Source organism: Hypanus sabinus, chromosome 12 (genome assembly GCF_030144855.1).
Source record: "Hypanus sabinus isolate sHypSab1 chromosome 12, sHypSab1.hap1, whole genome shotgun sequence".
Taxonomy (NCBI): Eukaryota; Metazoa; Chordata; class Chondrichthyes; order Myliobatiformes; family Dasyatidae; genus Hypanus; species Hypanus sabinus.
In genome coordinates this window covers 48,588,395-48,611,809 of record NC_082717.1, presented here as the reverse complement: position 1 = coordinate 48,611,809, position 23,415 = coordinate 48,588,395, and the positions used below count along the sequence as shown (strand labels likewise).

General features: G+C 39.2%; 1 long non-coding RNA gene across 2 annotated transcripts in view; it reads right to left on the bottom strand.

Annotated features, from left to right (window-relative positions):
* Positions 1-1,556: 1,556 nt before the first annotated feature.
* The window catches only part of LOC132402486 (uncharacterized), a 44,641-nt gene continuing 22,782 nt past the window's right edge, over positions 1,557-23,415 (bottom strand). Inside the window, exon 4 of one of the 2 annotated variants that reach the window (XR_009514917.1) lies at positions 1,557-2,134. This is a non-coding gene — a long non-coding RNA (uncharacterized LOC132402486). The remainder of the gene's footprint in view (positions 2,135-23,415) is intronic. The other variant, XR_009514918.1, reaches the window with a different exon arrangement.

The following is a 23,415-nucleotide window of genomic DNA, read 5'->3' as shown; positions in this document are numbered from 1 at the left end:
TGCCCATCACTACTGAGGTAGTTTTCCATACTTGGAGAAAAACTTGGATACCGATGCAAAGCCTCAAGTGAGTTCTAATATGGAATCATGTGGGAGCTAATTGTGATCTAGCATTTAATGTTGAACTAAAAGAAATACTAATGTTCCCTGCTGGTCTATGCTCCTTGTGTACAAATTCTAATTCACTCATGATGCTCCCATCATGGTGGCATCAGGATATACATTTAAGTTTTATCATTTTTCTTCTTGCTAACCTTAACAGTTCCATCTTCTGCAAATTTGAAAGATTCGAGTTCTGACTTCCACCTTCCTACAAAGTTTAATGCTTCCAACCCTATTCACCATTGAACCATTTCAGTTCATTCATGTATTTCAATCCTCTGACACTGTCCTCTGTCCTTCTATGTTGTCATATTTCACTTCATTACTGATAGGAGAAATTTCAACTGTGCTTGGTCTTGTCTCTGAACCTCCTTGCCGGAGTCTCTCAGTCTAGGGTTTCTAGGACCCACTGCAATTTACCTATTGCCACAATAGATTTACAGTGGATGCAATCTCACTGTCTCTCCAATTGGCCTTGAATCACTTGCACAGTAGTAGTACCTACATCAATCTGCTGTTTATTGATTACAGCTCAGCATTCAATGCCATCATGCCCTCTGTTCTAATTAACCAGGGACACTGTACCTTCCTCTGCAATTGGACCTTCATCTTCTGCACTGGGAGACCACAGTCAGTGCGGATCAAAAATAACATCTCCTCCTTGCAGAGGATCAACACTGGTGCATTTCAAGGATTTGTGCTTAGCCCACTACTCTACTCTTCTGATGCCCACAAATGTGTGGCTAGACACTGCTCAAATGTCACCTTTAAAATCTACCAATGACATCACTATTATTGGCATATTTTCAGATGGTGTAGACGAGACATACAGAAGTGACATAGATCTGCTGGTTGAGCAGTGTTGCAACAACCTTACATTTGTAAATTTCTGTGGACTTCAGGAAGGGGAAGTTGAGGGAACACACACCAGTCTTCAGAGGATCAACAGTAGAAAGGGTGAGCAGTTTTGAGTTCCTGGGTGTCAACATCCCTGAAGATCCATCCTAGGCACAATATATTGATGAAATTACAAAGAAGCCAAGACAGTGGCCAAACCTTAAAGAGTCGGAGGAGATTTGGTATGTCACCAAGGTCACTCGCAAATTTCTACAGATGTACCCTGGAGAGCATTCTAACCAGCGAGGCCACTGCACAAGATTGAATAAAGCTGCAGAATGATGGAATCTCGGCCAGCTCCATCATAGGCACAAGACTCACCGTCATCGAGGACACCTTCAAAAGGTAACATCTCAAAAAAAAAAGGCATCCATCAGTAAGGCCCCGCATCACCAAGGTCACACTCTCTTCTCATTGCTACTTATCAAGGAGCCTGGTAGCCTGCAGGTTCACAATCAGCATTTCAGGCACTGCATCCCTCTCCCTGGCATCAGATTTCTGAATGGACAATTAATTCATGAACACACCTCAGTACTTTTAACCTTTTTTTTGCACTATTTATTTTATTTAAATTTTTATATATAGACAGTACTTATTGCAATTGATAGTTTAATTATGTATTGCAATGTACTGCTGCTGCAATATAACAAATTTCATGACACAAGTCAGTGATATTAAACCCAACTCTGATTCTTTAAAATCGACTGTACCATCAGTTCTTTTTCCCCGCCCCAATTCTTCATTTTTCTTGACATCCATTTATTTTGTGTGAAATGCTTTGGGCATTTCTGGTACTAAAGATCCTATACACACTGGTGTATCCAAAAGTAGCAAACCATTCACCTTCCTGTCAAGTGAATTTTTTATGAAACCTGTGATTCCTTACCATGCTACAGTTGTAGGAATCCCTAGCAACAAGGTAGCTGCATGAATAATCATTTTGTGGTGGTTATAGATCAAACTGGATGCACTGAAATCCAGCTACTTCACTTGATGAATAGTATGGGATAGTCTCTTGGGTTCACACACACGCTGCATACATTCTGTGAATAACAAGCATCTCAAAGATCCTTGTCAGCAGTTCTTGCTGCTGCTGCTGTGGATAGTCAATACTGATGTTCACCACCTCCACCTGCTGGGAACAGGGCAATGATTAGATACATATAAAAATAAGCCACTATTAAGCCATTTCCCACATCAATTAATGTAGCTGACATTTCATCTGGGACCTTCAAATACATAAAATAAATAGTTACTGTGTCTTATGCACAAGATTTGAAGTTATTTCTGAATTAAATTTGTTCTAACCTGAAGAGAATGGGTTTACAGGACTTATTATGTACTTACAGAAGGAAGCCACTCAGCCCATCAGCTCAGTATTGGTTCACAGCAGAGCAATCCTATCAATCAGGTCCATCAATCACTATCCACAACCTCACATCACCCCAGTCTTATTTGATTCTTTGCTGTTGCAATTAACCTATCAGACTGTAATTTTAATGGATGAAAGAAAAGCTGCAGCACTTGGAGGAAATGCACATGGATATATGGTGCTAGCGCAGGCTCCTGATGTAAAGCAAAGGAGATAAAGATCAAGGCTAGGTTCATGGAGTTATATGGCCGGAGCATGCACTGCTGTACCACTATACAATTCTTTGCAGCTACGCATTTTAAATTTACAGCTGTGATAAATACAAATCTGTTTTAGTAAATTTTAAACTGTACTCTGGCATATTTTAGTGGATTTTTACTGGACAAACTTGATTCCTGTTAATCCCAAATTATAATTAACCAGAGGCCCTTTTTTTCCCCCCAGAATGCATGTACACCAAAGTATAAAAGCAATTTTGCCTTCAGGCAGTTAAATCAAAAATTTCTTCAGAACTGTAAATCTCTGCTGAAGCAGTGAGCCTGAAGTGGAACAACTAAAGGTATTCTATCACCAAGAGCAAAATGTGCCTTACTCTCTGTATCTCTGCTGGTTTCTTCAAACTTTTTAAATTATGCAGACGAGGCTGCATATAGGGAAGATTTTACCAATTGCACAAGCATCCTGACTATATCAAAGCAGAAGGAATCCAAAGTACTGAATGCAGTGGGATCGAGACCACCAGTTAAATACAAGGAGTAAATAAAAATGTTTTTTTTAAAGAGCTATCCAGTTTAAAACCAAAACCACTGGCACTTTCAGTATTAGACCTTCTGCCTGGCTCAGTTTGGTGAAGCAAATATGAGATTGATTCCAATTTAAACTTCTGACATTTCTGCATTCCCTGTCTGACACTTTTGGCAAGAAATCTGAGCTATCACAATAGCCAGTCTAAGCTGTTTGCAAATAGGAAACTGAATGCTAAACCAGGGTTAATGAACAAACTTTTGATCAGAGAGGGGAGACAGAAATATTGGCGTGCAGTCCAAGGAACCAAATCACAATAGACAGGATTAAGTGAGAGAATCAGGCATATGGGAGGAAGAGTATGGGAGTGTTACAAGTGGATGGAAATATTTCCTTGGACCCACAGGAATCTTAAAAAAAATATTTCTCTCAGCCACTTCTTTGAGTGTGGCCTGCAGATTCTCCATTGGCTGATTAACTACGCTGCTTTACCCCAGCTACCTGTGGGCAGAGGATGAATGAAGCTGATTTTGCCGGTTAATTATGCCAGCATACCTTATCCTAGTCTTACTGTATTAATGTGGAACACCCTTTCCTGACTAACAAGGATCATCTATAGTGTGAGAATGAAGTGAATTGAGAAAGGCCATTAAGAGGATAAAAGAGAACTCTCTGAGATGAGTTGCCAGCAGGAAGTGACAGTAAAATCTATAAAAAGGCAAACCTCAGTACTTATTCTGATTGTATCTCAACTAAAGTGAGTGAGGAGAAATGCTGAACGACTCTCTTTTCATTTTTTTTCTTCAATGAACATAAAACTTTAATTTTCAAGTAAAAATCAAGAAGGAGCCCAACTTCTCCAGGGCATTATCGAAAGCTGTTTTGTAAGTTTATCTCATTGCTTAACAGGCTGCATCAACATACAATTATCAGCCATTTCCTCTTATTTCATGCTATTTTTAAAAAATATAAACAGTGCCTTACAGCCACGTATGCATTTGGTCTTGTTGTAATACTCAATGATGCACCATCAGTAACTCACTCTGAGACGTAAAGGTGAGATATCGGCTTTTATTGACTGGAAGAAGGAACAAGCAGTGAGTGACCACCATACTACATCCTGGAGACTGAGAGGCCGGGCTCAGGCCTCAATCGCCTTTATACCGGGGTCCGTGGGAGGAGCCACAGGAGCAGTCAGCAGGGGGGGCATGTCCAGATAAGTATATGTAGTTCACCACACTCAATTTCCTGGATCTAAATTTCATGCCATTTAAGACTATTTTTCAGCTATTAGTGGATTTTGATAGGTTGGGTGCCATTATTTGAACAAGAGCCAATTAGAAAACTCATCACTTTATTATAATCCTCCAGAAAAATTAATCTCCCTTGAAACAAAGCACTCATGCATCCCCTCCTCCAGCATTTGAGTCAGTGATGTACAAAGTTTTGTGATGCTTACAGGTTCAAGTTCAATTCTGATCAAATTCAGACAGATGTCAAGGCTTCCCCAACTTCCTGCCCAATAATGTTACTTCAATAATAGATCAAATAATTTCTTTCACAGCTTGTAATGCATTTTGTAGACATTCATTTTTGTTTGTCTGCATAGTTCTGCTAAGCTGCCAAACAGGCTTACAACCAATCCTTTTTATACTCATTCCACTGAGATTTACACTGTACTCTTGGCAGTGGCATCGTATTGACACCACATTGGCAAATGACTGCATAATTCATTGCAAATCCAATGGAACCAAATTTCGCAAGTGTCATAAGGTGTGCGACTGTTTGGCATTGCAAGCAGAGGATAGGTTTCACCCAGGCAGCTACTTCTTCCACTCCTATGAACTTAATAGTGTCCAGTGGATGATTATCTTGTCATTAATCTTCATGTAACTGTACATCTTTTAATTTAATTAATTCTGGCACTAACACTTAAATAAACTTACAGACCTATTTGTATAGTAAGAACAATGAAATATGACCTTGGGTGCTTCTGCCATAAGATCAATGTTGGTATATACAGTAGAGCAAAGCATTTAACAACTGCATGTGGAGCTCTTCAGTACTTAAATAGGGAGAAAGTACAAAGAGATTGCTCAAAATAGGATCTCTGGTGTCCCTCCTCCAAACTAATGTCTATCCACCTGTCCTCTGCTCAGAGCTTCTCTTAATAATTGGCTGAGATCCTTAAGTTTTCCATCAGGGATAAGCTTGTGTGGCACTCTCAGCCAAGGCTAGATGTCATTTAAGTTTTCCATTTCTTTATTGCAAAATAGTTTGATTATTGGTTCTAGTTCAGATACCAAGGTTGTCCACAATAATTAAGATGCCCACTGTTAATAACATGACAAGCATTATAGGTATATCTAAAATTAGAGATCCAAGTAGCAGGTTCTGTAATTTCAGTAGGTAATCTGGGGTAGACCAATCACGGTCAGGCTTGAGGGCTAGGTGGCCTACCCCTTAATTCTCTTGTTAAGTATAAACAGCCTTCTTTCTGGGGAGAAGTTACTAAAAACTAAAGGGCACAGGTTGAAGTTCAGGGGCAAGAAATCCAAAAAGGGACATCTCGGGCAGCTTCCTCATACAAATTGTGGTACATATTTGAAATAACCTGAGAGAAAAGGTGTTTGAGGTGGGCACATTAGCAACATTTAAAAGACATCAAACAAAATAACTACAGTTGAAAAGTCATAAAAATGCAAGGAGCAAACTGTGCTGCATTTGTCTTTCAGTTATGATTTAAAGAATCTCTCTACTGACCTTCAGGCAGTTGACATGATAATTCCAATACTGTTAGATCATCTCCCATACTCCTTAGAATGCAGTCAGACTGTAAGGAGTGTTTGTATTAGCACACAATTACTGAGCAGTTCATTCAATTGCTGCCACAGTGCTCACAGCAAACAGTAACTCGTCAGCAGCTGATCTCTGCCATGTGTCTCAATTAGCCACTCAAGCTCATAGTATTGGGAAGAAATATCCAGGGAGTCAGAAAAATTATTCAAGAATGTTCCTAAGCTCTCCTTGAAAGGTGCAATGTTATCACTAGTTCACAAGAATCCTACACCCATTATTTCACTCAGAGAACAGCATTTGAAGAGGAGCCCAAGACTTTACGACTGAGCAATGGTAGGTCATGCACTAAGAGTAGAAGGAGCACAGAGCACCCAAACAGCCCAACAACCCAGCCATCCTTCTTCCTCAGCTGCAGCAGAATCCGTGAGCCTCATTTGGGACTCCTTGCTCACCCCAGAATCTAGAGAACTGGCAAGGAAGCAAGTCATCCTTGCCTACACAGTGCATGAGAAGAGGAAAAGGTTGATTCAGTGAACACAGGGTTTGGGGATCAGAAAAGCAGAAAGGAAGCCACCTCCCACAATGGGCAAAATTCAAATCAGAAACATGCTGTTTCTGTTCCACCTACACAGTGAACCAACATAAAGTGAATGCTGTAGAAGGAACCATAGACAACTATTGCTGACAGTTCTACTCGTGAGCTAATTAGCCACGGTGATCCTTCAGCCCATGATGAGGGCTGTCTCCTCCAGTCACAGTTGATGTAATCTGTACCTCCCTACCTATCTGGGAGACCTTCCTCCTGTTTTAGCCAAAATGGAGAACATGAAATAGAATGAACTTTTTCCATTCACTTTCATTTAGAGGTATGATGTGTGATGGGGAGAGAGACAGAGCGCGAGTGTGAGAGGTGAATGTGGAAGTGAGAGGGAGGGTGTGAGTGAGGATGAAAGACAACATTTCTTTTCAAAATATTCAGTTAGGTCATGAAATTCTTTCAGCATTCCTACATTGTCAAGGAATCGTTGCCACTGTGGGAGACATTATGCATGCAAAGACGTCTCTCCTGGCACCTTTCTCATAAAGCTCTCTTCTTTGCCAAGTTGCCTCTCATTAAGTCATTATTTTGTGTGTTTCTCTTGGCTAGTAATCATGGGGAGTGTGCCTTTAAGCTTGAATGCTCTTCAGATAGCTAAGAATTGGCAGCTGCATTTGATCTAGCTTGCTCCTTTTAGGAATTGTACAGATCATAGGTTAGTAGTTCTCTTTAGATGGAAAACACACTAACACTGTTATCTATTTCTTTTTTATCTCTGTCATGATCTTTTTTGGGGTGACCCAGTTTGGTCCTAAAATTATACAGAATATTCTTTGTGATCTCAAAATCACTTCTTTAAATTGTTTCTGTTCAAAGCGATGTGCTTAAATATTTAAAGTATTTAATGCACTTTCTTTTCAAAGTAATGGTTTCATCTTCAATATCTCCTGAATGCTTCCAAATTTCACAGATATACAGAAATATTGAAAATCTTCACATCTCTGCTAGATGGGGATCAGGTTTTTCCATTAGCCGAAGGTGTTTTCTGCAGTGCCAATCTGGGGGTGGGGGAAGAGAAGCTTGTTCTGGAGGAGCAAGGGGTGGGGGTGGATGTTCTGGGCTGGAGTGAGAAAAGGGGTGGATAATATGGGTGGAGCAAGGAAGCAGAGTTTGTTCTGTTCCACTCACATGTTCCCAATACACTGCACAACATTGTACTTCCACCCAGGCCCATGATGGCACTCAAGTTGTGCCCTGAGCTTTCTTTTTAGCTACAAGTATAGGACAATAGGGACAATTGTGCATCTCAGCCATTGGTATAGATGAAGAGCTGCAGTCAGCAAAATATACACCCAGGAAATGTTCATGAGCAAGGGCTACTCAACTCACTACCACAAGACCAAAGTGCAAAGGAAGTTTATTATCAGAGTACATATATCTCCATATACAATCTGTGATTCATTTTCTTGTGGGCAATCACGTTAAAAAATAGAATCGATGAAAGGAGATAGATAGATAGATAGATAGATAGATAGATAGATAGATAGATAGATAGATAGATAGATAGATAGATAGATAGATAGATAGATAGATAGATAGATAGATAGATAGATAGATAGATAGATAGATAGATAGATAGATAGATAGATAGATAGATAGATAGATAGATAGATAGATAGATAGATAGATAGATAGATAGATAGATATCGAGAACATGAGATGAATAGTCCTTGAAAGTGAGTCCATTGCTTATTGGAACAGTTCTGTGATGGAGCAAGTGAAGTTGCTGCTACTGAACCTGATGGTGTGTCCCCCAAGACTCCTGTGCCCCCTTACTGATGGCAGCAATAAGAGATGGTGGGGGTCCTTGATAACAGCTGCCGCCTTTATGCAACAGCATTATGTAAATATGCTCATCAGTTGGGAGGGCCTTACATGTGATGGACTAGGCCGGGGGTCGGCAACCCGCGGCTCCGGAGGCACATGTGGCTCTTTTACGTCTGTGCTGCGGCTCCCTGTTGCTTTGGGAAATAATTGGTCAGTATTTAATTAAAATGTATTTTATGTTAGTTTGTTAGTTTTTGAAATGTAATTCTAAATTTGAAGATTATGGTGATCTTGTACAATCTAAATAAGACGTTGTGGCGACCCATTTCCTGACACATCCGAACCAGCTCACAATTAGCCAGCGTTCAGGCTAAGGGAGATAGCCTACGGGGGTTTGTGAGTACGTGTCTTTTGCAGCATCCGCGCCCATGGGGGGGCGGGTTGAGGGAGGCTTAAAAGCAAGGCTGTTTAGTTCGAATAAAGCTATCTTTGACTGCAGTTTACTGACTGCGTGTAGCACACCGCTACAACGTGTTTTTAATCGCTGGCTGTCCAGAGGGGAGGTGCTGAAACGCTTTGTCACGTGTCTGGAAGAAGTGAAAACTTTCCTGGGCAGCAAAGGGCTCACCTTTCCTGAGCTGGAACAGCCAGAGTTGCTGGAAAAGCTACACTTCATGGTATACATGACAGCGCACCTGAACACGCTGAACACAGCTCTTCAGGGGTAAGGACGTACAGCTCTGCACATGTTGGAGGATGTTTTGGCATTCGAGCGCAAGTTGACAGTGCTTGCCAGAGATTTACAGAAAGGCACATTGTCTCACTTCCCCAATTTGAGAGAGTTCAAACAAGGTCACAACATGATAAATTCGGAGTATTTACATTCTGCAATCATCGCAATGCAAACATCGTTTGGGAAACGCTTCTGTGAGTTCAGAGAGGAAAAAAACACATTATCCTTCCCGGTCACTCCCCTAAGCATCGATCCATCCCTACTGAATACGACTGCATTGTCAGGTGTGAGTCAACCTGACCAAGTATGATAAATATTTTAATTGCCTATTATTTTACGTATATTCATATGTTTTCATTGTTCAGTGAAACAGTCCTTTTATTTTTCAGGTTGACAGCTGGCTGACGTTATTTTTGGTTTGCTGCTGGCGGCAAATTTAAGTTTGGCGTTTTTCATAAATACAAGAAGGACTCAAATAGACGTTGAGTATTTTACTTAAAAGTAACCTTCAACCCAACGTCTTTTTTTCGGAGTTCAAAATGTTTTTGTTGCATGCAGAAATGTAATTTCGTTTTCTCTGCAGGAGTTCATCAATTTCATAAATGCAACACATTATAGTTTGTTTATACATAGCATAAAGGCAAAACAAAACATTGTATGCAGTGTTATTTCATTTTAAATGTCAAACGGGTTTTGCGACTCCCAGTGTTTTCTTTTCTGTGGGAAACGGGTCCAAGTGGCTCTTTCAGTGGTAAAGGTTGCTGACCCCTGGACTAGGCCATATCCATTACTTTTTGTAGGATTTTCCATTCAAGGGCATTAGTGTTTCATACTAGTCTGTGATGCAACCAGTCAATATACTCTCCCACCACACATCTATTGAAGTTTGACAAAGTTATAATGACATGCTGAACTTTCACAAACTTTTAAGTGGAGGCGCTGCTGTGATTTCATCTTAATGGTAGTTACATGCTGGACCAGGACAGATCTGAAATAATATCATTGAGGAATTTAATGTTGATAACCTCTCATTCTCTGATCCTCCCAATGAGGACTGGTCATGGACCTCTGGTTTCAGCCTCCTGAAGTCAATAATCAGCTCCTTGGTCTTGCTGACAATAAATGAGAGGTTGTTGTTGTGGCATCACTCAGCCAGATTTTTAGTCCCCCTCCTATATGCTGATTTGTCACAGCCTTTGATTTGGCTTATGACAGGGTTGTCATCAGCAAACTTAAATACGGCATTGGAGCTGTACTTAGCTACACAGTCATAAGTATAAAGCGACTAAAGCAAAGGGGCAAACACATAGCCTTGTGATGCTTTATGATGATGGAGATTGTCGAGGTGTTGTTGACAATCCAAACTGACTAGGATCTGAAAGTGAGGAATTAGAGGATCCATTTGCACAAGGGAGCATTGAGGCCAAGGCTGTGAAGCTTATTTATTAATTCTGAGGGGATGATAGTATTGAATACTGAGCTGTAGTCAATGAAGAGCATTCTGCTGCATGCATCTTTACTGTCCAGATGTTCCAGGGTCAAGTGCCATGCCAATAAAATGGTTAGATGACAAACAACAATGGGCCCAGCATTGAGGCCCAAGTAGTCATGGGCCTCCATTTCAAGAAACAACCTTCTGCCATCTAGCCAGTTGTGTATCTAATTATCCAGCTCTCCCTGGATCCCATGTGATCTAACCTTTCAGCACAACCTGTCAGGTGGAACCTTACAATGACTTTACTGAGGTCCATTTCAACCCACCCCCACCTTTCTTAGTCACCTCATCCAAAAACTCAAATTCCTAATACACAATTTCCCATGCAAAAGCCATGCTGAATACACCTAATAAACACTTATCTTTCCAGATGAAGGTATAGCTTATCTTTCAGAATCTGCTCTATTAACTTACCCAACACATATGTTAGACTTAAATGATCTATAGTTCCTAGGTTTTTTTTGCCATCTTCTCAAATAAAAGCACATTTGTTACTTCCCAGTTTACAGACAGCTCACATATGATCATATCTCAGCCAGTGCACAAGCAAATTCTTCTCTAGCCTGCCAGCATGTTCTTGGATTAACCTGCAGAAGAGTCTACCTTTGCACCTTTTAAGGCAGCCAGCTCTTCCTCTACTGTAATGATAGCCAACTGCAAGATATCTTCATTTACTTTTCCTACTTCTGAAGTCTTTAAGCTTTTCTCCATAGTAAAAACATTAAGAATGCCACCATAAAGGAAACATACAAAGTATTATATGATGCAGTTAAAGAAATGGATTAGCAGCCTTGAAATAATACGTTCAAACTTTACAAAGCTGGGAGACCAATTTCAATCTTCCTAATGCCCATGATGCTGAAGTTATTGAATTGATAACTGCTTCACCATTGTCCCAATCAGAATGGATATTGACATGCTAAACTTAAAGCTGAAATAGCTTTAGGAAAAATAGCTAAAGGAAACATGTATTTGTTACAGTACAAACAATGGCCCAAAATAGGACTTGAGCTCCATTTCTCCACAAAGTAGTTTTTGTTAAACATAGACCTTGAAAACCTGTTGTAGTTATTCTTATAAAAGCTTGGAGTTCCACAATCACTAACATTTAGCTCGACGGTCGACCACAAAGAGATAAATAGAGCCTTTCAAGATTTTTATAACTCCTTATATCAATCAGAATTCACTAAGGACTCTTCTATAATAAATGAATTTTTAAGGAAATTGAATATTCCAAAAGTAACTGTTCAGGATGACGTAATTTTAGATACACCTATTACGGAGTCTGAAATAGAAAAGGCTATTTTTTCAATGAATTCTGGTAAAGCTTCTGGTTCAGATGGTTTTCCCGTAGAATTTTTTAAATCTTTTTCCTCTATACTTTCTCCTTGGCTTTGTAAAATTTTTAAAGATGCATTAAGTATAGGTAAGTTACCACAATCTTTTTATGAAGCTTTTATTTCTTTAATTCTTAAAAAAGATAAAGACCCTACTGAATGTGCATCCTATCGGCCTATATCCTTGTTAAATACGGATTTTAAGATTTTCAGTAAAATTTTGGCTATTAGATTAGAAAATATATTACCTTGAATTATTTCTGAAGATCAGACTGGATTTATTAAAAATCGCTATTCATCTTTTAACATTAGAAAATTAATTAATATTATTTATACTTCATCTAAAATACCAGAATGTGTTATTTCTTTAGATGCTGAAAAAGCATTTGATAGAGTTGAATGGCCATATTTATTTACTACAATGCAACAATTTAATTTTAGTTCAAAATTTATATCATGGATTAAATTAATATATCATAAACCTTTAGCTTCGGTTTTTACCAATAATCAAAGATCCCCTTTTTTTCAGCTATTTCGTGGTACAAGGCAAGGTTGCCCTTTAAGTCCTTTACTATTTGACATCGCTTTAGCTATTGGCTATAGCTAATCGTGAATCACCTAATATTCTGGGTATTACCCGTGGGGAGAGGACGTATAAAGTATCATTATATGCTGATGATTTGTTATTATATATATCTGACCCTGAAAGATCTATCCCTGCTATTTCGTCTTTGCTTGCTCAATTTAGTAATTTTTCTGGTTATAAATTGAATTTTAACAAGAGTGAACTATTTCCATTAAATATGCATTCCAATTTATAAACATTTACCATATAAAATTGTTAGATTATTTTACTTAACTAGGTATTAAAATTACTAAAAAAACAAAGATTTATTTAAGGTTGACTTTTTACCTTTAATTGATCAAATTAAGCAACTTGCTATTAGGTGGTCTCCATTATCTTTGTCATTAGTTGGTAGAGTTAATGCTATTATGATGATGATACTACCTAAATTCTTATATTTATTTCAAGCATTACCAATTTTTATTCCTAAAGCTTTTTTTGATGCTATTGAATCTAAAATATCTTCTTACTTGTGGCAGAACAAAAATCCTAGATTGGGCAAAAAATATTTACAGAAGCCTAAGAAGGAGGGCGGCTTGGCTTTACCAAACTTAAGATTTTACTATTGGGCAGTTAATATACGGTATTTAATATTCTGGACACAAGAATTGACTATAGCTACTTGCTCACAATGGGTAAATTTGGAATGTAAATCTGCAAGATTTTTCACTGATTTCAATCTTAGGATCTTCGCTTCCTTTCTCTTTATTCAAATTGAATAAAGAAATAACTAATCCTATAGTCAGATATACATTACGAACTTGGTTTCAATTTCGTAAATTTTTTAGTTTGAATAAATTTATTTTATCATGTCCTATAATATCTAATTATTTTTTTCGGCCTTCATCTATCGATCAAGCTTTTCTTTTATGGAAAACAAAAGGTATAACATGTTTTCGTGATCTGTTTCTGGGTGATAACATTATGTCCTTTGAACAGTTATCTAATAAATATAATTTACCTAAAACCCTTTTTTTTTTTAGATATTTGCAAGTTAGAAATTTTTTGTATAATGAGTTAGTCTTTTTCAAAAGAATGTCCATTGGACATTACAGAAAGAATTTTAGCCCTTAATCCTTATCAAAAGGGTTTAGTAGCCATCATTTATAAGATGATCATGAATTTACAGTCAGATGTATCAGAAAAAATCAAGAAGGAATGGCAAGAAGAGTTGCATTGTCCTATATCTACTGAGCAATGGGAAAAAAATTTATTATTGGTAAATTTGTCCTCTATTTGTGCTAATCATGCCCTAATACAATTTAAGGTTGTACATAGAGGTCATATGTCTAAGGATAAACTGGCTCGATTTTATTCTCATCTTAATTCAACCTGCGATAGATGTCATTCTGAAGTTGCTTCATTGACTCATATGTTCTGGTCTTGTCCTTGTTTACAAAATTATTGGAAAGATATTTTCAGTATTATTTCAAAAGTCTTAAATATTAATTTCCAACCACATCCTCTTACTGCAATTTTCAGTTTACTAATGACAGATAATAACCGTTTATCCACTTCATCTCAATGAATGATTGCATTTGTTACATTAATGGCTAGAAGATCTATTTTATTGAATTGGAAAGAAATTAATCCTCCAACTGTATTTCAGTGTTTTTCTCAAACTATTTCTTGTTTGAGTTTAGAAAAAATTAGGTGTGGTTTTTGATCCTTCAGTTAAATTTGAAGAAACTTGGAGACCTTTTATTCAACATTTTCACATGAGTTGAATTGTCTTTTCCTAAACCTTACTTATATTATCCTTAATTATTTGGATGGAGGTTCGGAGTTATTGGCACTACTGTATATGTACTTAATATTATTCAATGGCCCATGTTGGTTAGTTTTTTTTTGTTTTTTTTCCTCTTTTTGGGGGGGGGGGTTCTTTTTTTTTCTATTTCCTTCTTTGTTCATTAATGTTCTGAGCTTGAGAGGTTATATATTTTTATTATTATACATCTGAATGTCTATTTAAACTATTAATTATGTACTCTCAAACACTTTGTATTCATGTTTCATTTATGTTTGTTTAAAACTAATAAAAAGATTTAAAAAGAAAGAAAAGAACATTTAGCTCAAGTAAGCACACGTTCAACAGAAATGGGGACTCTGTCAGGGCACTGGAGCAGGGATCCAATCGCAGACCCAGTACTGTGCACGCAGTGATATTAATTGAGTAACAAATCCTGAGGTGCAACAAAGTCTGCATCAAAGTTCAGGCAGAAATCAAAACATCCAGAAAAATCCAAAAACCAGAATTGGGAAACAGGCAGAGTCAATATTCAGACAGACAGAGTACAGACACGAATGCTACAAAGGCTCAGGAGAATTCATTGCCACAATCTGGCAACTAACAAGTGAAAACAAATGACTAATATACACTGAGCAATAAACAGAGAGGCAGATGATAGGTGGAGCACAATGAGACAGAAGTGGCAGCGATACAGGTAATAATGAGAAACAGGTGAGAGACGGAGTACTCTGTAATACAGGAGCCAGAGTGGAGCAGGATCAGAGACAGGAGCACATAGCAATACAAAACCACAGGCTGCCAGCTGTGGGGGATGGGGAAAACACACAAGGAGAAAGTTCAACTGGAGGTACTGACAGACTCAGTAATTTACAGCTGAGTGAGAGCTTTCAACTGGACCCTGTGGATCAACCAATTGCAAATTCCACTTGGTTGTTCCTTGCCACACTTCCAGCTACTGTAAATTTCCATTCTTTACTCAGGATCAAGTAATCCCCCAATGCCAAAAAAAATCTGTAGATGCTGGAAATCAAAGTAAAGGTGTCCTGACGAAGATTCTCGGCCCAAAATGTCGCGTGTTTACTCTTTTCTGTAGCTGCTGTATTTATCCAGCAATTTTGTGTGTGTTGCTTTAATTGTCCAATTAAATTTGGTATTCTCACTAACTATGGAGCATAAATTGGGCTTTGCTAATGGCATTGACTGTAAATGTTTCACACTGGAAGCAAGCGCAACGTGCTGCTATATTACATGAAGCTTCTGGAGACCAGCTTAACAAGTGAATTTTCACAAGACAGGTGCACAATTCAAAAAGAAACAATATATAGGCACATCAAGACGACCCTGGAGAGACTTGCTGTAGAGCAGCTCCGGCCTATAGTTAGGCCATACTTAGACCCCTCCAGTTCACCTACCAGCCCTGACTAGGAGTTGAGGATGCCATCATCTACCTGCTGAACCGTGTCTACGCCCACCTGAACAAGCCGGCGAGCATTGTGAAGGTCATGGTTTTTGACTTCTTCAGTGCATTCAATACCATCCACCCTGCTCTGCTGGGTGAGAAGCTGACAGTGATGTAGGTGGATGCTTCCCTGGTGTCATGGATTATTGATTACCTGACTGGCAGACCACAGTACATGCGCTTGCAACACTGTGTGTCAGACAGAGTGGTCAGCAGCACTGGGGCTCCACAGGAGACTGTCCTGTCTCCCTTTCTCTTCACCATCTACACCTCGGACTTCAACTACTGCACAGAGTCTTGCCATCTTCAGAAGTTTTCTGATGACTCTGCCATAGTTGGATGCATCAGCAAGGGAGATGAGGCTGAGTACAGGGCTACGGTGGGAAACTTTGTCACCTGGTGCGAGCAGAAACATCTGCAGCTTAATGTGAAAAAGACTAAGGAGCTGGTGGTGGACCTGAGGAGGGCTAAGCACCAGTGACCCCTGTTTCCAACCAAGGGGTCAGTGTGGACATGGTGGAGGATTACAAATACCTGGGGATACGAATTGACAATAAACTGGACTGGTGAAAGAACACTGAGGCTATCTACAAGAAGGGGCAGAGCCGTCTCTATTTCCTGAGGAGACTGAGGTCCTTTAACATCTGCCGGACGACGCTGAGGACGTTCCACGAGTCTGTGGTGGCCAGTGCTATCAATGTTTGCTGTTGTGTGCTGAGGCAGTGTGGTGAACTACATGTACCTGTCTGGACACGCCCCCCCCCTCCCACCGACTGCTCTTGTGGCTCCTCCCACAGACGCCGGTATAAAGGTGATTGGAGGCACAGCCCCTTCCTCAGTCTCCAGGATGTTGTGTGGTGGTCACTTGCTGCTTGTGCTTTCTTCCAGCCAATAAATGCCTACCTTAACTCACATCTCAGAGTTATTGATGGTGCATCAGGCAGCAGGCTGAGGGTAGCAGACACCAACAGAATCAACAAACTCCTTCGTAAAGCCGGTGATGTTGTGGGGGTGGAACTGGACTCTCTGATGGTGGTGTCTGAAAAGAGGATGCTGTCCAAGTTGCATGCCATCTTGGACAATGTCTCCCATCCACTCCATAATGTACTGGTTAGGCACAGGAGTACATTCAGCCAGAGACTCATTCCACTGAGATGTAACACTGAGCGTCATAGGAAGTCATTCCTGCCTGTGGCCATCAAACTTTACAACTCCTCCCTCGGAGTGTCAGACACCCTGAGCCAATAGGCTGGTCCTGGACTTAGTCCGCTTGGCATAATTTACTTATTATTAATTATTTATGGTTTTATATTGCTATATTTCTACACTATTCTTGGTTGGTGCGACTGTAATGAAACCCAATTTCCCGCGGAATCAATGAAGTATGTCTGTTAATAAAAACTGCAAGCTAGCAAAAAGTCTTTTTTTCAACAAATAAATTGGAATTCTATTTATAGTTATACAAGTGAGGAAAATTGAAAAGAAAATGCACATATGTTCTACTGAAGTTCCTTGCCTGCTACTTTAAGAGTTTAGTTTGTATTGTCATTAAAAATGAATGCTAACACTTCACACAATTTGAATTTGGAAATTTTTAAATTGTCACATGTACTGAGGTACAGTGAAAAAAATTGCTTTGCATTCTGTCCATACGTCAATTACAGCAGTGCATTGAGGTAGGAAAAACAATAACAGGGTAGAATAATGTGTCACAGAGAAAGTGAAGGTTAGGCAGACTGCAAGATGCAAGGTCAGAACAAGTTAGATTGTGAGGTGAAGAGTCCATCTTCTTGAACCATTCTCTTGCCTTAACAGCAGAATGGAAGCTGTCCATTCTTGAAAGCTTGGTACAAGCTTTCAGGCTTTTGTATCTTATGATGAAAGAAGTGAAGAGAGAATGTCTGGAGTGAGTGGGATCTTTGATTATACTGGCTGCTTTACCAAGGCAGTGAGAAGTATAGACAGAGTCCATACAGTGAAGGCTAGGTTCCATAATGTCTGAGCTGTGTCTACATCATAGTCTGCAGTTCATAGTGATCAAGTGCAGAGCAAATACCATACCAGGCCATGATGCATCCAGGTTGGATGATTTTTAAAAAAAATGGCACCCTGATAAAAATTGAGAGGGTCAAAAAGGAAAATGTCAAGCTTTTTTAGACCTCTGAGGAGATGAAAACTTACCAAAAGTTCTTTGGTCATAGCATCATGGTGTTTGATAGGCTATTGGTGATTATAATAAGATTTTGATGACTATACAGTATCCACTTCAACAGTTCATAAATATACTACAGTATATGCAAGAGCAATTTTCAATGAACCCATAAATCATGAATTTGCAGTGATTAGAGATGATTTATGATTTGAAAACTCATCTTCACATAAGCACTAATTTGGAATCCATACAAGAACTTTGTGGAATAACAGAAATATCATTGCAAATGCAGATAGTGCAGAACTCCTTAATTTTACCTGTTTCAACGAAGCAGAAACGGAACTTACTTTCCATTTGTATTTAAAGATGCGTTTGGCAAGAGATTGAAAAAAAAATCAGTACCATATGCATTAGCAACCTCTTCCTGTTATCACAATTTTATTGGACCTTGTAGCAGCTTTAGTTTTATTAGTTCCATTGAAAAATTAGTGTTCATATATTTCAGCCATACACAAAATATTTCACACCTGTTTTTTTTAATTCATTCAGAGAGTATGAACATTATGTATTTAATGCCCATTCCCATTTGCCCTTGAACAGAGTATTTTATGTCAATTTCATAAGAAAATTCAATCGCCGCAAGAAGTGAGAATTATTGGAAATAATTTTAAAAAGTAGACTGGAGGCTAGGATAAGATCAGCCTTACTTTTTCTGCATGGTGAAGCAGGTTCAAAGAGATACATTGCATACTCCAACTCCTACATTTTATGTTCTCATATTCAATTAGGATACTTATAGATCAGCAAAAATCTAAAGTCTAGAGCAGATTAGCACAGAAAGTTTCCTTCCCTATGAAGACATGTGAACTAAATGGGATTTTAACAAGTTGGTAGTTACATGATTATTTTTGACAGTCATTTAATTAACTGAATTTAAACTGATACTTGATCTGCTATTAGGGAATGAGACAGGGCAGGTGACAGAAGTGTGTGTTGAGAAACATTTTGCATCTTGTGAACACAATGACATTAGTTTCAAAGTAAATATGGGAAAGGTTAAGTCTGGTCCATAGGTTGAGATTCTAAATAGGAGAACGGCCAATTTTGATGGTATCAGAAATGATCTGGCAGGTGTGGATTAGGACAGGCTGTTTTCTGGCAAAGGTGTACTTGGTATGTAGGTGGTCTTCAAAACATGGAAGTTTGAGAGTACAAAGCTTGAATGTGCTTGTCAGAATAAAAGGTAAAGATGATAAGTTTAGGGAACCTTGGTATTCAAGAGATATTGAGGCCTTGGTTAAGAAAAAAAAGGTACAAAGCAGGTATAGGCAGATATGAACAAATGAGGTGCTTATGGAGTATAAAAAATGCACGAGAACACTTGAAAGAAATTGGGAGGGCTAAAAAAAAAAGGCATGAGCTTGCGCTAGCAGACAAGGTGAAGGAGAATCCCAAGGGATTCTACAGATATGTTAAGAGCAAAAGGTTTGTAAAGGACAAACTTCATCCACTAGAAGATCAGAATGGTAATCTGTGTTTGGAGCATAAAGAGATGGGGGAGATCTTAAATAAGATTTCTGCATCTGTATTTATTCAGATGGACAGAGTCTGTAGAAGTGAGGCAAGCGACATCGACTTCATGGACCCTATACAAATTACAGAGGAGGTGGTGTTTACTGTCCTGAGGCAATCAGCTTGGATAAAACCCCAGGACCTGACAAAGTATTCCCTCAGATGCTGTGGGAGGCAAGTGCAAAATTGCAGATCCCTAGCAGAGAATTTTAGTGAGAGGAGATTTAGAGGATTGGAGGACAGCTAATATTGTTCCATCGTTTAAGAAAAGGATCTAAACATAAACCAGGAAATTATAGGTTGGCAAATCAGACATCAGTTGTGGGAAAGTTATTGGACTATATTCAAAAGGGACCAGATATCCAAGTGTTTGGATAGACATGGACTGATTAAAGTTAGTCAGCATGTCTTCATACATGGTAGATAATGACTAACTAACCTTATAGATTCCCTCAAGGACGTTACCAGCAAAGTTGATAAGAGCAAGGCAGTAGATGTTGTCTACATGGACCTTGGCAAGGTATTTGACAGGTCCCGCTTGGGAGCCTGGTCAAGAAAGTTCAGCCATTCGATATTCAATATCAGGTACTAAATTGAATTAGATATTGGCTTTGTGGGAGAAGCCAAAGAGATCACTGCCTCTCTGACTGGAGGCCTGTGACTAGTGGAATGCCACAGGGATTAGTGCTGGGTCTATTGTTGTTTGTCATCTGTATCAGTGACCTTGATGATAATGTGGTTAACTGTATCAGCAAACTTGCAGATGACACAAGATTAGGGGTGTAGTAGACAGTGAGGAAGGCTATCATGGCTTGCAGAGGGATCTGGATCAGCTGGAAAAAAATTGCAGATGGAATTTAACGCCAACAAGTGCAAGGTGTTGCACTTCAGTAGAAGCAACTATGGTATGCAGGTATATAGTGTCGTAAAGAAACTTTTGGCATACTGGCCTTGATAAATCCAAGTATTGAATACAGATATAGGATGTTACGTCGAAGTTGTACAATACATTGGTAAGGCCCAATTTGAAGTATTGTGTGTAGCTTTGGTCACCTACCTACAGAAATAAATGTACAAGGATGTTGCCCAGTCTGGAGGACCTGAGATATAAGGTTAGATAGTTTACGATTTTATTCCTTACAGGTAGAAGATTGAGAGATTTGATAAAGGTATACAAACTTATGAGGCAAGGTAAATGCAAGCAGGCATTACCCCCCCACTGAGGTTGATATGACTACAAACAGGAGGTCATGGATTAACTGTGAAAGCTGAAAAATTTATAGGGAACATGAGGGAAATCATCTTCATTCAGAGGGTCATGGAAGTGTGGAATGAGCTGCCAGTACAAGTGATATTTAGAACATCCTTAGCGACAGGTGAGGTACCTGAGGATTGGAGGATAGCTATTGTTCCGATGTTTAAGAAATGCTCTGAAAATAAACAAGAAAATTATGAGAGTGAGCCTGACATCAGTGGTGGGAAAGTTATTGGAAGTTATTCTAAGATTCCAGAAATGAGTGTTTGGATAGATGTGGACTGATAGTCAGCATGGTAGGCCATGTCTAGCAATTCTCCTAGAGTTTTTCAAGCAAGTTACAAGAAAAGTTGAAGGCAAGCCAGTGGATGTTGTCTACATGGACTTTAGCAAGGCAGCTGATGAGTTCTAACATGGCAGGTTGTTCAAGGTTTAGTTGCTTGGCATTCAAGATGAGGTAGTAAAGTAGACTAGTCATTTGCTTTGTGGGAGAAACCAGAGAGTGGCAGTAGACTGTTGCCTCTCTGACTGGAGGCCCATGACTAGTGGAGTGTCACAATAATCGGTGCTGTGCCCATTGTTGTTCGCCATCTATATTACTTACCTGGATGATTAACTGGATCTTCAGCAAATTGGCAGAGGAGACCAAGATTAGGGCTATAGTGGACAGCGAGGAAGATTATGAAACCAGGATCTGGACCAGATGGAAAAATAGGCTGAAAAATGGCAGACGAGAGCGAGGCATTGTACTTCAGTACGGCCGACCAGTCTAGGTATTACACAGTGAACAGTGGGGTATTGAGAAGTGCTGCAGAACAAAGGGATCTAGGAATACAGGTCCATAATTCATTGGAAGTGGTGTCACAGATAGATAGGGTCATAAAGTAAGCTTTCGACACACTGGCCTATTGAGTACAGGAGATGGGATGTTAGGTTGAGATTGGTGAGGCCTAATTTAGAGTATTGTGTGCAGTTTTGGTCACAGGAAAGATGTAAAAGGTTGAAAGTGTACAAAGAAAATTTACAAGGAAATTGCCAAGTCTGGAGAACCTGTATTATAAGGAAAAATGAAATAGGTTAGGACTTCATTCCTTATAACATAGAAGATTGGCAGGAGATTTGATAGAGGTATACAAAATTATGAGAGCCATAGATAGGGTAAATGCAAGCAGGCTTTTTCCACTGAGGTTGTGTAGAACTGCAACCAGAGATCAAGGGTCAAAGCTGAAAGGTGAAAAAAGTTTAAGGGAAGCATGAGAGGAAACTTCTTCACTCTGAAGGTAGTGAGAGTGTGGAACGACCCGTCAACACAAGTGGTGCATGCCAGCTTGATCGCAATGTTTAGGAGAAATTTGGATAGGGACATGGGTAATAGGGGTATGGAGGACATTTTTGGTGTCCTCTTTAATATTATTGGCTACTTACTTTCTCCTTCCATCTTTACCGTTTAATGACTCAGTCTTCTGTTGGTATTTGAAAGCTTCCCAACCCTTTAACTTCCCATTAATTTTTACTCTATTATATGCTCTTGCTTTGGCTTTTATGTTGGTTTTAACTTCTCGTTAGCCACAGTTGTATCATCTTGCCTTTAGAATACTTCTTTCTCTTTGGAATGTCTATATCCTGTGCCTTCTGAAGCACTTCCAGAAATTCCAGCCATTGCTGCTCTGCCTTCATCTCTCCCAGTATTCTTTTCCAATCCATTCTGGCCAACTCTTCTCTCAATGCCTCCAATTCTATTTATTCCATTACAATACTGATACATCTGACTTCAGCTTCTCCTTTTTGAAATTCAGTGAATTTGATCATGTTATGATCACTTTCCCCCAAGGATTCTTTTACTTTAAGCTCTCCAATCAATTCCAGTTCATTGTACATCACCCAACTGATCCCCTAGTGGGCTCAACCATGAGCTGTTCCAAAAAGCTATCTTGCAGGTGTTTTAGAAATTCCCCCTCTTGGAATCCAGCACTAACCTGATTTTCCCCAATCCACCTGCATATTTAACTCCTCCATGTGTATTATAACATTGTTCTTTCATCTTACATTTTCTATCTCCTATTGTAATTTTTAAGACCACAGCTTTACTACTATTAGGCGGTTTGTATTTATCTCCTTAGTTCTATCCACAATGATTCAACACTTTCCAACCCCATGTCAACTCTTTCCAATGATTTGACTTCAATTTTTTTTTAAACCAACAGAGCAACCCCACCACCTCTGCCTTCCTGCCTGTCTTTGGATACAATGTGTATCCTTGGACATTAAGATCCCAGCTATAATCCTTGGACATTAAGATCCCAGCTGTAATCTTCTCGAAGCCTTAATTCAGTGATGTCTACAACATCATATACACCAATCTGTAATTGTGCTACAAGTTCATCTACCTTATTCCATATACTGCACACATTTAAATAACACCATCAGTCCTGTATTCACCCTTTTTGATTTAGTCTGCCTCTCTTACATTGCAAATTATCCTGTTAACTCCAATTTTTCCCCATCATCAACCTTTCCTTGTTGGGAATCTCACTATACATTTCCTCTACTTGTAAACCACCTCAGCACTATCAATCCAGTTCCCATCTCCCTGAAAAATTAGCTTAAACCACCCGAACAGCTCTAGCAAACCTGCCCGCAAGGATATTGGACCCCCTCAGATTCAGGTGTAATCTGGCCCTTTTGTACAGCCCATACATTCCCCAGAAGAGATCCCAATAATCCATAACTCTAAACCCTGATACCAGTTATTCAGCCA